Here is a 13,223-nt window from a genome sequence, read left to right on the forward strand (position 1 = left end):
AGCAGAGAGAGGAGCTGTGAATTATTGTTATTGATTAATGCATCAGTGTTTCTTAGGGTCAAAAACACTAAACTCACAACTTAAAATGAAAGCGTTTAGTTTATTTAATAAAAGAGCACATGTTCAATGTGAAAAGTGACAGTAGTTATAGATTATTTGCAATTTGGTGCTATATATATATTAAAAAAATAAAAATAGTTATATATATTTTTTAAACACCTTGAATTTCAGGGGGGCGCGGGGCTTCCGTTGGCTCTCCCTACACACGTAGGGAGAGCCGGGACGAAAGTAACACGGGACGAAAGTAACATGGGACGAAAGTAACACGTTACGAAAGTAACACGTTACGAAAGTAACGGAGCGATTTTATCCGAGCCCAAACAACTTTGACCGGCCAAATTACGTCAGAATAATCAGCATTCAATACTTAACAGACCTACTAAATATCAGGTTTAACTGTCAGGAGTAGTGTTGTCACGATACCAACATTTTGGTTTCGATACCAAGTCAAGAATTGTGATTCCGATTATTTTTCGATACTTTTCTTAAAAAAAGGTAAACAGTCTTAAATGTAATTAGTGTGCTTTATTTCACACCAGAACCATAACCATAACACAAACTTTTAAACAATGAGAACAATAAATAAAATAAATGACAAGAATTCGTATTAAATTAATACATTTTTACAGACAGGCCTCGTGGTGTCCGTAGGCTTGCCCTCACTGTCAGAGATATCGCTAAAATACATCAAAATTTCGCTTCTGGCGTCTTTTTTTGTCAACAAGCCGAGGCGCAGTGGCAGTTGCACTCCCACTTGCAGCCATGCTTCTCGTTTTCTCACATGCTCTGGCAGCTAGCGCGTGCACGAGAGAGGGGAGGCACTGGAGCGTGCTTGAGAGGGGCGGGACTGCAGGCACAGCTGCAGTGCAGGGAGTGGAAGCAGAGCGCTGAACACACACGGCTCTTATTAAACGGCGCTTTCTCACCGGAGTACTTTCCCCCGTCATTCTTAAAGTACCGATACTAATGAAACGGAGGAATCGTAACGTTTTTAACGGGAGGGTATCGCGGTACCTTTCAAGTATCGGTACACCGTCAACACTAGTCAGGAGTCAGTGTCTCTCCCCCAAACTCACACATATACAATTCGATATGAACTGAAGAGCCGCATGAAACTAGGCAAAGAGCCGCATGCGGCTCGAGAGCCGCGGGTTGGCCACCCCTGAGCTAGCCGCTAACTCGTTAATATCAAATCCATGATAACAACAACCCATTACCATGCTGTCATGAACGCGCGGTGCTGTTACGTGTACGCAAATTGACGTGCTTTATGTGAACGAGCATTTTGGTTAAAGTTGCGCATGCGCTATGAGTGTACATACGGGTACTTCTCAGGCATGCCGGGTAATCTGTGACGTTTCGCTCTCTCAAAAGTTGGGCCATTTTATCATCATGCACTATTGAGCAACTCTCATAGGAATGAATGAGGCCCCGCCTCCCACCCTGTATCCAGTTCTTATAGAGAGGCGAAGTCCCTCCCTTTCCGGGAGCCTCCATGGGACCCCGGAAGCGTACAATTATACATTGAAGTCAATGGAGAGAGAAATGTTATCTTTTGATCCCGTTTGAATTGTGCCACGAATGATACATATGATGTTTGTCAATTTAAAAGAATATTTTGCAAGTCAAAAAAATAAAAATGTGTCGTAAAACTGTGAAGTTACACATTTTTTTGTGTGAAACCGCTGAGTGAACTACAGGTCTCTGGTCTCGCACAATACGCGTCACCATCACAAAGACGGCCGTCACGTTAGCAAATTTCACCTGTTTCTTTCAGAATGAGAATAAAAGTATAAAACGAGGTGAACATCACTACAAGTCTGGACACGTTGAGAGCTGTACATACACGAAAGGGGAGTTAGTCGGTTCTGTAAGAGCAGCGGGACCGGCTTTACAAGATGTTGGTGAGTAATATGAGTGCAATGTGTAACGTTAATGTCAGCTAGCTAACATTAGCTAACAAGGTACACTAACGTGTTTTGTTTCAGTAACTAGTTTTCTCCTTAAGAACTTCGTGGTCTCTGTGTATGCTGTGGATAACATTAGTGTTCACAAGAACAAGGTACACTCCCGTGTTTTGTTGTAGTTGCTCTTCAGATTGAAGCGGCCAGTTTTATATCGACTATACTATATGTGTGATCTCCTTTTACATCTCGTTGTGTCATTTGAGTTTATTTGCTGTGTGTAGATTCAAGGGTTTTGGTTATCTTGTCAATTTGTTTGGTTATCCAGGCACAGCTGTGTGTGACCTCACTGGTACACTGGTATGTGTTTTCCTAATGTAGAGAGCGTTGATTAATTAATAAACTACACACTGAGTCTAGATCCTGACCAAATCCTTTTTTATTGTTGATCAAATGTTTTTCAAAAATGTATTCATACACATTTAGAAAAATACAATGTACAACCAGTACAACACAAATTACAAAAAATACAGAAAAAACAAACAATAACAACAATCAGACAAGAGGACAAAACTATGGAAAAATAACCCCTCCCACCCCCAGATTCGGACCATCCTTGTATTATTGCTCGTTCAATCTATTATAGCATGCTAACAAACATGGTACTTACTTTATTTGTACAGATCTGCATGGGAGACGATGGCGCGATGCAGAGCGCTGTCTGTGATTGTGCACGGGGGATGTACAAATGCAGCCACGCTGCAGCATTGGCAATATGTGCCATGTGGCAGATCAGCTCCACAGATGAGTGCCAGTGGAGGAAGCCTGGCACTTCCAAAGTAGTCCAGCCGGTGTCTCAACTTTATCAACAGTGAGAGGAGACATACAACCCACTGGCCAGACAGATGTAGACTGGTTCAGGTCTGCACTGAGGAGCGCACAGTGTGGCATGGCATGGCTTTTGTCACCTGAGCCAGAGCCGCGGCCTCAACATCAGGCCATTGTCACCGTGCCGGAGCTGGTGAAGGGGCATGGGGGTCGGGGGCTTGAGGCAATTCTTGCCTCAATGCGACTGAGCAGAGACCAGCAAGCTGCCATCCAGACATCCACCAGAGGACAGTGGACAAATCCTCAGTGGCAGTTAAACAGGCGGGGCAGGTTGACAGCCAGCAAGTTTGGTGCTGTGCTGCGGTCGGGACTTTTATCCACTCCATGCGCGTCCCTCATGAAGAGGGTGCTCGGGGGGTACAACTTGGACGGAGTCATGGCTGTCAACTGGGGGGTTGTAAACTAGGCCGAAGGGGTGAAGGCTTTTGTGCAGGCCTATCGGGTGACAGTGTTCGAGTCTGGTCTCTTTGTGAGTGAGTCGGTGTTTTGGGAGCATCCCCCGATGGACTTGTGCAGCCATCTGCCCTGCTGGAGGTGAAGTGTCCACCATCATTATACATGATGGTGTATATAGGATATATATATATATATTTGTATACATATCTGTAAATTGTATAATTGTATTTGATTTAAAAGTCTTTTTGATCTCTCTGTCTATAAACACAAACTGAGTAAGATTGACAATAAAGTTGACTTTGAAAAATATATATATTCTTTATGAAAATAGTTGACTGTTGGAGAAATGAATCCAAATGAAACGTTGGACTGAACTACAACTATGCCTTTACATCTCTACGGACTGTTTTTCAGTGGGATGACAAGTTCCTATCTTTAAACATGTATTAGTTTTTTCTCAGAACAGATTTGATTTTCTGAAGTTAATTTAACTTTGGCGACCATGTAAGGTCATTATTAAAAAGGTACAATCAATTTGTTTAGGGTTGACTAGAATAATGATAAACATTTCATTTGGATAATTTACTGACAGAATAAGAAACTCAATAATGCTCTACTCACCTGTTCCTTTTTATAAAGTGAAACAGTTGAAATGATAGATTTTAGTAAACTTAAAAACAACCTTCAAGCGTGAGATTGAGAGTGAAAGCGTGTGTCATACGCCAGATGCGTGAGAGTTGGCAACCCCGAACTGTTAATCCCGTTCGCAGGTGTTTGTGTGCTTGATAGTTTAGCTTGTTACTTATTAGCCAGCTAAGGACGTAACCCTTTATGCATATATATACATTTTAGTTTATGATTCAGCCTTGGGTAAGACTTTTATAGTCTATGGCTATGACGCCCATAATGCTAAACGGGAGCAAATGTTAATAGGGGACCCAATTATCCCAGTGGTGGCCGCCGGAGCTAACGGAGCCGCAGGGGGCTAGCTCCAGCCGGCGTCTAGCTCCAGCCGGCGTCCCGGAGCTAGCCCACTGCGGCTCCGTTAGGTCCAGGCGGTGGAGTCCGTCTTTTCTCAACGTGTGAATGACAAGCATTAAGAATAACAACATATAGCTAATTCTCTTGCAGATTGTCTCATTTGATCATGAATGTAACGTTTATATAGGGGAACTACACTGTTAGCAGTAACTTGGTATGCATGTATTTCATGTTAGCTTAGCTTCTTAGCCTGAGCTAGCTCTGTTTACTTCCATCTCGGAGGCAGCAGGTCCCGCCTCGGCTCCGCCTCTTTGCCCTTATAGAGAGGCGAAGTCACGCCCATCTACTTCCGGTCCATGGGACCCCGGAAGCGGGAAATTATACATTGAAGTCAATGGAGAGAGAAAAGTTATCTTTTGATCCCGTTTGAATTGTGCCACGAATGACACATATGATGTTTGTCAATCTTAAACAATCATTTCCATGTAAAAAAAGTCACAGTTTGTCGTAAAACTGTTGAAATATAAGACTATGAAAAATACGCAACTAGAAAGACTACAAATCCCAAATCCCATTTTTTGGGTCGCGTAAGTGATGTCATTGGCGATAAAGACTGGTTGCGACTCGCAATTAAAGCAAAGAAGAAGAAGAAGATCTCATAACTGATTTATTCCCTCCAGAGATTGCTCCAATAAATTCACTTTTACAAGATGCCTGTGTGCTTTGTACCAGGTTGGAATCACAAAAGTGATCATACCACTTGCTCGTTCTATCGCTTCCCGTCTGATGAAAGGAACAGGAGTCGTTGGACCAAACATATCAGGTAATATACATGTGTTGCATGGAACATAGTCAAGTTAGCTACCTAGCTAGTAGCGAGCACGTTAGTTAGCATTACATTACTTAACCTTGTCATTTGTATTAGCCTTAACATGAAGTAAACCAACATGTTAAACAGTAAGAGTAGTCATGATGGTAAGTATTTTGTGAAACATTTGAAGAGTAGCGGGAGGTAGGCTAACGGCACATTAGCATCGGCGATCTTTTCTACTTAATGCTATCTGCACAAATGGTTAACATTGAACATTAAAAGATCAGGCAGTTCAGGGAGAGTCGAAGGAAGGCAGGAAGCTTTGCATGACATTCTTCTGGACGTGTTTCATTGTGATGACAGTGAGGGTGAGTCAATCTGTTTGTTGAAAAGACAGTAGTTGAGTGATTACTGAGAGAAAATTATTAAAAGAGATAATTATTCAAAGTGTTGTTACTTTAAAGTGTTGTTACTGACCTTTTTCTCTTTTATTTTCTTTACCTCACCTGTAACTGCTGAGACCCTGAGGAACATGCACACTGGACTGACCTGCTCTGGCAACCTGATTTCCACTGTACGTAATAGTATTTGGTTATGGTATATTATTTATATACATCAAAAGCACAATGCACCCCCCAGAGACACGCATGTATTGAGTGTGATATTTTGCATAGGTCAAGTGAAATCATCTTTACATACTAGAAAACTGTAGGAGCGGCAACTTGTTTTGAAATTGAGTTTTTAATATCCGATAATAAAGTTGATCTGTTTCCTTTATTCTTCTCTCTTCCCAGCTCCATCCATCACCATTCTCTGTTCCTGCAGGTCCTGCTTGCTAATCAATGCTCATATTTTTTTACACAATTACAAATAAAGCCCATGTATTGTATGACATGAAGTTGTGCTTCATTCTGAGTCAATAATAAATTCATTCTGCCTTCATTCATTCTGCCTTCAACTGCATAGCTGCCCCCCAGTAAGATGAACCAAGCAAAGTTGACATACTCAACACACAGCTGTGCTCTTAAGTTTACATGAAGAATTTGTGAAATATTGGTAATAACAGGTTTAAATGATTATTAGTAATTAATCATATCATTTTCTCATTGTAGACGAGCAGACAGGGAGCCAGATGAGAAATGCAGAATATGCAGCTGCCATTTTCCACATGGAAAAGAGAAAGGGAGCTTAGCTGTTTTCAAACTGGTTCATGTAACACTTAGTTTACTGAACCGTGATGAATGAAAGAAATTAGTGAGGTAGTGGTTTACTGAAGTTACAAAGACATTAATATATGAGTAACAGGTCAGTGTAAACACAAGCTTCTGTCAATTATGGATCATTCAAACTATATAAATATGTAATAAAGTTCTAAAATAAGTATTCGGTATATTCCTTGATAGCTTTTGGAGAAGGTTGTTTTTAAGTTTACTAAAATCTATCGTTTCAACTGTTTCACTTTATAAAAAGGTAACAGGTGAGTAGAGCATCATTGAGTTTCTTATTCTGTCAGTAAATTATCCAAATGAAATGTTTTTCATTATTTTAGTCAACCCTAAACAAATTGATTGTACCTTTTAATAATGACCTTACATGGTCGCCAAAGTTAAATTAACTTCAGAAAATCAAATCTGTTCTGAGAAAAAACTAATAAATGTTTAAAGATAGGAACTTGCCATCCCACTGAAAATCAGTCCGTAGAGATTTAAAGGCGTAGTTGTAGTTCAGTCCAACGTTTCATTTGGATTCATTTCTCCAACAGTCAACTATTTTCATAAAGAATATATATATTTTTCAAAGTCAACTTTATTGTCAATCTTACTCAGTTTGTGTTTATAGACAGAGATCAAAAAGACGTTTCCAACAATCCCAAATACGAAAAATAAAATTATACAATTTACAGATATGTATACAAATATATATATATATATCCTATATACACCATCATGTATAATGATGGTGTATAATGTAGAAGGGAGTGTGGTAGATAACAAGTAAATATAGAGTTACATACAGATCCATGTTACAGCAAAAGATGGAATAACTAAGAAGCACGCAGTATAATAATAATTACATGCAACAATTAAATAACTGCTCAGCATCTCCACCACAATCCCAATCTGCTGTGTCCTGTTTTCCTCCCCTCTGCATCACACCCCATCACACATACGGAACACAACGCAGAGTCCGAGGGTGTTAAGAGTATGTTTATTTAAATGTCCTCCTCTCTACTGGCCAACACAGGGAGCATATGCTGGGTGAAGAAGTTCTCCAGGAGGAGGAGATTTCCATGCCATGCAGGGTCTTTGGGGATGGGGATGATGATCGCCTCCTTCGTGGTCCACACAACAAAGTAGCAGAGACTCCGGTCTGTGATGTGCAGCTGCCCTTGGACCTGGTGCCAGTATGGGTGATTCTCCTTGAGAATATATGACCCACCCTCCTCACGGAGACAGAAGGATGGTAACTGGACTGCCTCCGCGATGGTTATGTTCCTCTGGCTGTGTGGACACTTCATCTCCAGCAGGGCAGATGGCTGCACAAGTCCACCGGGTGATGCTCCCAAAACACCCGACTCACTCACAAAGAGACCAGACTCGAACACTGTCACCCGATAGGCCTGCACAAAAGCCTTCACCCCTTCGGCCTCGTTTACAACCCCCCAGTTGACAGCCATGACTCTGTCCAAGTTGTACCCCCCAAGCACCCTCTTCATGAGGGACGCGCATGGAGTGGATGAAAGTCCCGACCGCAGCACAGCACCAAACTTGCTGGCTGTCAACCTGCCCTGCCTGTGTAACTGCCACTGAGGATTTGTCCGCTGTCCTACGGTGGCTGTCTGGATGGCAGCTTGCTGGTCTCTGCTCAGTCGCATTGAGGCAAAAATTGCCTCAAGCCCCCGACCCCCATGCCCCTTCACCAGCTCCGGCACGGTGACAATGGCCTGATGTTGAGGACGCGGCTCTGGCTCAGGTGAAGCCATGCCATGCCACACTGTGCGCCCCTCAGTGCAGACCTGAACCAGTCTACATCCTCAGTGGCGATGTCTCTGGCCAGTGGGTTGTATGTCTCCTCTCGCTGTTGGTAAAGTTGAGACACCGGCTGGACTACTTTGGAAGTGCCAGGCTTCCTCCACTGACACTCAACATCTGTGGAGCTGATCTGCCACATGGCACATATTGCCAATGCTGCAGCGTGGCTGCATTTGTACATCCCCCGTGCACAATCACAGACAGCGCTCTGCATCGCGCCATCGTCTCCCATGCAGATCTGTAAAAAATAAAGTAAGTACCATTTGTTAGCATGCTATAATAGATTGAATGAGCAATAATACAAGGATGGTCCGGATCTGGGGGTGGGAGGGTTTATTTTTCCATAGTTTTGTCCTCTTGTCTGATTGTTGTTATTGTTTTTTTTGTTTTGTTTTTTGTAATTTGTGTTGTATTGGTTGTGATTGTACATTGTATTTTTCTAAATGTGTATGAATACATTTTTGAAAAACATTTGATAAAAAAAAAAGGATTTGGTCAGGATCTAGACTCAGTGTGTAGTTTATTAATTAATCAACGCTCTCTACATTAGGAAAACACATCCCAGTGTACCAGAGGGAGTCACACACAGCTGTGCCAAGATAACCAAACAAATTGACAAGATAACCAAAATCCTTGAATCTACACACAGCAAATAAACTCAAATGACACAACGAGATGTAAAAGGAGATCACACATACAGTATAGTCGATATAAAACTGGCCGCTTCAATCTGAAGAGCAACTAAAACAAAACAACGATGCTGAAGTTGGCTTCCGATTCAGAGCATCCGATTCGGCAGTTAATGGGAAAGTTAAGGGACATTTAATTTACAGCGCTGAGCGAACAATCCTCCGTGTTTGAACCTCTTAAATCGCTGCATAGCCGATTTATTTGGACTGGATTATCCCAGAGAGTCTAAAGATTCTTTATAACCCGGGTTGAGATTTGTGAAACCTTTATTATATTTGTGGAAAATACAAAAAAGGGAGATTATGAGATAGAGCACACTGTTGAGATGTCCAATCTGCCTGTTTTACACACTTTGACCAACAGGGGGTTTGTGTTCAAATGAAGCCCATGATGAAGCCTCATGAGATGAACCCTTTTGCGAACCAATTGGCTGGAAAGCTTCAAAGCTTCATAAGGTTTCATCTCGCCATCACTACATATTACTCACCAACATCTTGTAAAGCCGGTCCCGCTGCTCTTACAGAACCGACTAACTCCCCTTTCGTGTATGTACAGCTCTCAACATGCCCAGAATTGTAGTGATTTTCACCTCGTTTTATACTTTTCGCCTCATTCTGAAAGAAACAGGTGAAATTTGCTAACGTGACGGCCATCTTTGTGATGGTGACGCGTATTGTGCGAGACCAGAGACCTGTAGTTCACTGAGCGGTTTCACAAACAAAAATGTGTAACTTCACAGTTTTACGACACATTTTAATTTTTTTGACTTGCAAAATGTTCTTTTAAATTGACAAACATCATATGTGTCTCGTGGCACAATTCAAACGGGATCAAAAGATAACTTTTCTCTCTCCATTGACTTGAATGTATAGCAGGCGGGATTAGACTCTGACGTCACAGTCGAGCCGTTAGTGGCCGACTCCGCCTACTAAGGGCTTCACGGCAACTCTGCAGAATCCTATGGGTGACGTCACGGACACTACGTCCATTTATATATACAATGGTCTTCGCGCATTCAATCTCGCTACAGAGCGTAGGAATGGCCTGCTCTACTATTTTAAAACGGAATTGCAGTTGTATTGCTTATAGATTATCAGAACATTTCAAAGGGGACACAGCCACATTGGATATTAACCTATGGATTAACTACAGCGTCGTTGTTATCGTTTTAATGCCATTGAAGACCAGTTTTGACCAGACAAAACCAGGTAAGCCATTTTAGCGTTGTAGGCTACCTAGCGCCACATGTTTTGATGTAAGTTTTTGTTGATAACGTCGCAATGTGTTGGATGTGCAGCTAGGATAAGTAATAAGGGAGCTAGGAGGCTCACTGTTAGCATTGTGTGTTTTTAAAAAAATTAGTTAAATGAGTTTTTTCCCGTTATATGGGTATAAAATATTGATAGTTTATTAAATATTAAGGTTCCTTAATCCGTTGTTTCCTGCAAATGACGCGATGTCGGCCCCGGAACCGGGTCCGTGGGGCTTAAGAGGGGACAACTTGAATGCTTTTTACCTTTTTTTTCTCTTAATGCATTGCATAAAGATCGGATCGGGAAAAATCGGTATCGGCAGATTGTCAAAATCAAATGATCGGATTGGGAGCAAAAAAAGGTGATCGGGACATCCCTATAAAAGACTAAACTGGAAGTATTTCTTCTTAAATGTCGTTTATTTTATTTTTTAAAGCACTTTGAATTGCCATGTGCTGAAAGGTGCTATATAAATAAACTTACCTTGCCTTGCCTATTTTTTGAATTTGTTCCTACTTTATAGACAGGACAAAAAAGCTGATATGAAAATCATTTTATTAGAAATGATTTTTGAATGTGCATTGGACCTGCTGGTGGTAAAGACAATAGGAATGATCAGTCAGCTTTTCATCAGAGTGTCCTGTAGGAGGCGCTCCGCTGCTTCTCACTGAACAGCAGCCTCTCCAACCCCTCTCTTTCAACATGGAATGCTTACGTGACATCTCTTCAAGTGCGAATGGGGGACACATTCAAAACACCGTCTTCATTTTTATTCACATGCTCTGATTTAACTTTTCATTTGAATAATTTACAGATAATTATAATTACATATTTACAGAGGTGAAAGAAGTACTCAGATCTTTCACTCAAGTAAAATGCAATACTAAATTGTAAAAATACAATGCAGTCAAAAGTCCTGCAGTCAAAAGTATGAACATTGAAATATACTTTAAGTACCAAAAGGAAAGTAGTCATTATGCAGTGTTCCCACTTCAGAATCATATATATTAAAATAATTGGATAATAATTTTGCAAAAGTGCATTATTTTCTTTCTTTTTTTAAATGTATTGTACATGCTACAGACACAAAACATGGACATTACAATAACAAAAAGAGACATTCCTATCTCAGACAAAAACAAAAAACAAACAGAAAAAAATAAATAAAATACAGTCAGTTGGTCACTTCAACATTTCATAAACAAAACAAAAAATCCACTTCAGAATCATATATATTAAAATAATTGGATAATCATTTTGCAAAAGTGCATTATTTTCTTGATCAATTCAATTATGCAGCTGGTACAACTTGGGTTTGTTTGATCTATTTTATATACTGATAGCTTAACCTATCATAGCATATCATACATTTAATAGTTCATACATTCTTTTTGAATTAATATTCTGAATATGAAAAGTAACTAGTAACTTAAGTTATAAAATAAATGTAACGGTGTAAGAAGTACAACAGTTCCCTTCCAAAATGTAGTAGAATACAAGTGAAAATACTCAAGTGATGTACATGTACCTATGAGAAACTTAAAAAAACAAAACATATCACTTTACAGTAGCATGCATCTGCACAAAGACAGAAAAGAGCTCTTACATGAAACAGCTCAAGGACAAAACCGAGTAGAGGCTGTTACATTATATTGGAGGAAAAGGCCGTCATTTCTTACTGAGACGGAATGAGGAAAAATCTGTATTTCGGGTGAGCTGTCCCTTTTTAGTAAATCCTAACATTGAGTAACATTGCACTAGCAGAGCATTAACACTGATACTATCAGAATGTTCTAGAAGCAGAGCAGCCAACACCCTCCTACTTCTGCCAAATGTATTTAAGACTCATTGTAACTCAATACATGATATTTATTTGTATCATAGTATATCTACTTTTACAAAAAGGATGTGAGTACTTTGTAGTTTAGAGAAGGAGTGCAGAGGTGTAGTTCCTGCACTGTTTTTAGATTTGTACTGACTTCTGAATAATGCCTATCTGCCTTGCGTAGAATTTGACCAGTGTACGTGTACTGGTGTTGTTTGTGAGAAGAGCTGCTAGCTGAATGGCTCCACCCAACACACACACACACACACACACACACACACACACACACACACACACACACACACACACACACACACACACACACACCACACACACACACACACACACACACACACACACACACACACACACACACACACACACACACACACACACACACACACACACACACGATGTTGATACTTTTGGCTGCACAAAGCCAAGAGAATACAAACTCTGCATGCTGTGTTGCATGATACCATACCGATCACATGTTCGGACACGATTAGGATTCCATTCTGCAATCTGCTCATAAATGCAAACAAGCAAAATAACTTTGAAAAGGTTTCTTGCTTTGAAAGTACATTTGAGCCAGTTGTGTGTTTTATCACAGTGAGCAGATGTGTGAGGAGGCATGCAGTCTGACATGCCTCACATCCCCCCACAGCCGCTCCATGCTGCAGTGTTGCTGTTAGTGTGTGTGTGTGTTTGTGGGGGGGGGGGGTTACAATCCTCTTGTGTCATGGATCATTCGGGTTCTCGGATATTAACATGTCAGGAATATTAGGAATAAAAGTGAGGCGCAGAGAAACAAATAACAAGAATTCACAGTACGTGTAGGATCACATCGCTGCTGACTGCACCTCCCTCCTATCCTTGAGAGCCCATAACACAGTGATGACTCACTTCCTCTGTTTGGGTAAACGCCTGAGAGAGAGAGAGTCACATCCTCTGGATGGCATATGATGATCATTCAGAGATAACACAGACATGCTTCCTAGATTGGATTATGACTTGAAAAAAACACTCAATTTAAATGACATGTTCTCTTAATGCTACTCTTCCATCAAGCACATTTATTTTCTTTACTAATTCAAATGTAGGCTTACTGTAGTCTACATATTCACTATGCGGATGTAAACATTCAATCAAAACGAATTTTAGGCTCAATTGAAATAAAACACGTGTTTTACTGAAACCAAAAACAGAAATCAAAAGGAGGAACTTCCAGGTTTCTGCCAATTTATGACTGCATTCATATTTCACAATGCCGTTAGTTCTCCACGGAGACCGACTGACAGGAAAGGGATGATTTCTACATTTTCGCAAACAAAATCTTCCTTTTGATGATTTAATCATTAAAAGTATTATTAAAAATATGTT

Source organism: Pseudochaenichthys georgianus, chromosome 13 (assembly GCF_902827115.2).
Source record: "Pseudochaenichthys georgianus chromosome 13, fPseGeo1.2, whole genome shotgun sequence".
In the NCBI taxonomy this organism is placed as follows: domain Eukaryota; kingdom Metazoa; phylum Chordata; class Actinopteri; order Perciformes; family Channichthyidae; genus Pseudochaenichthys; species Pseudochaenichthys georgianus.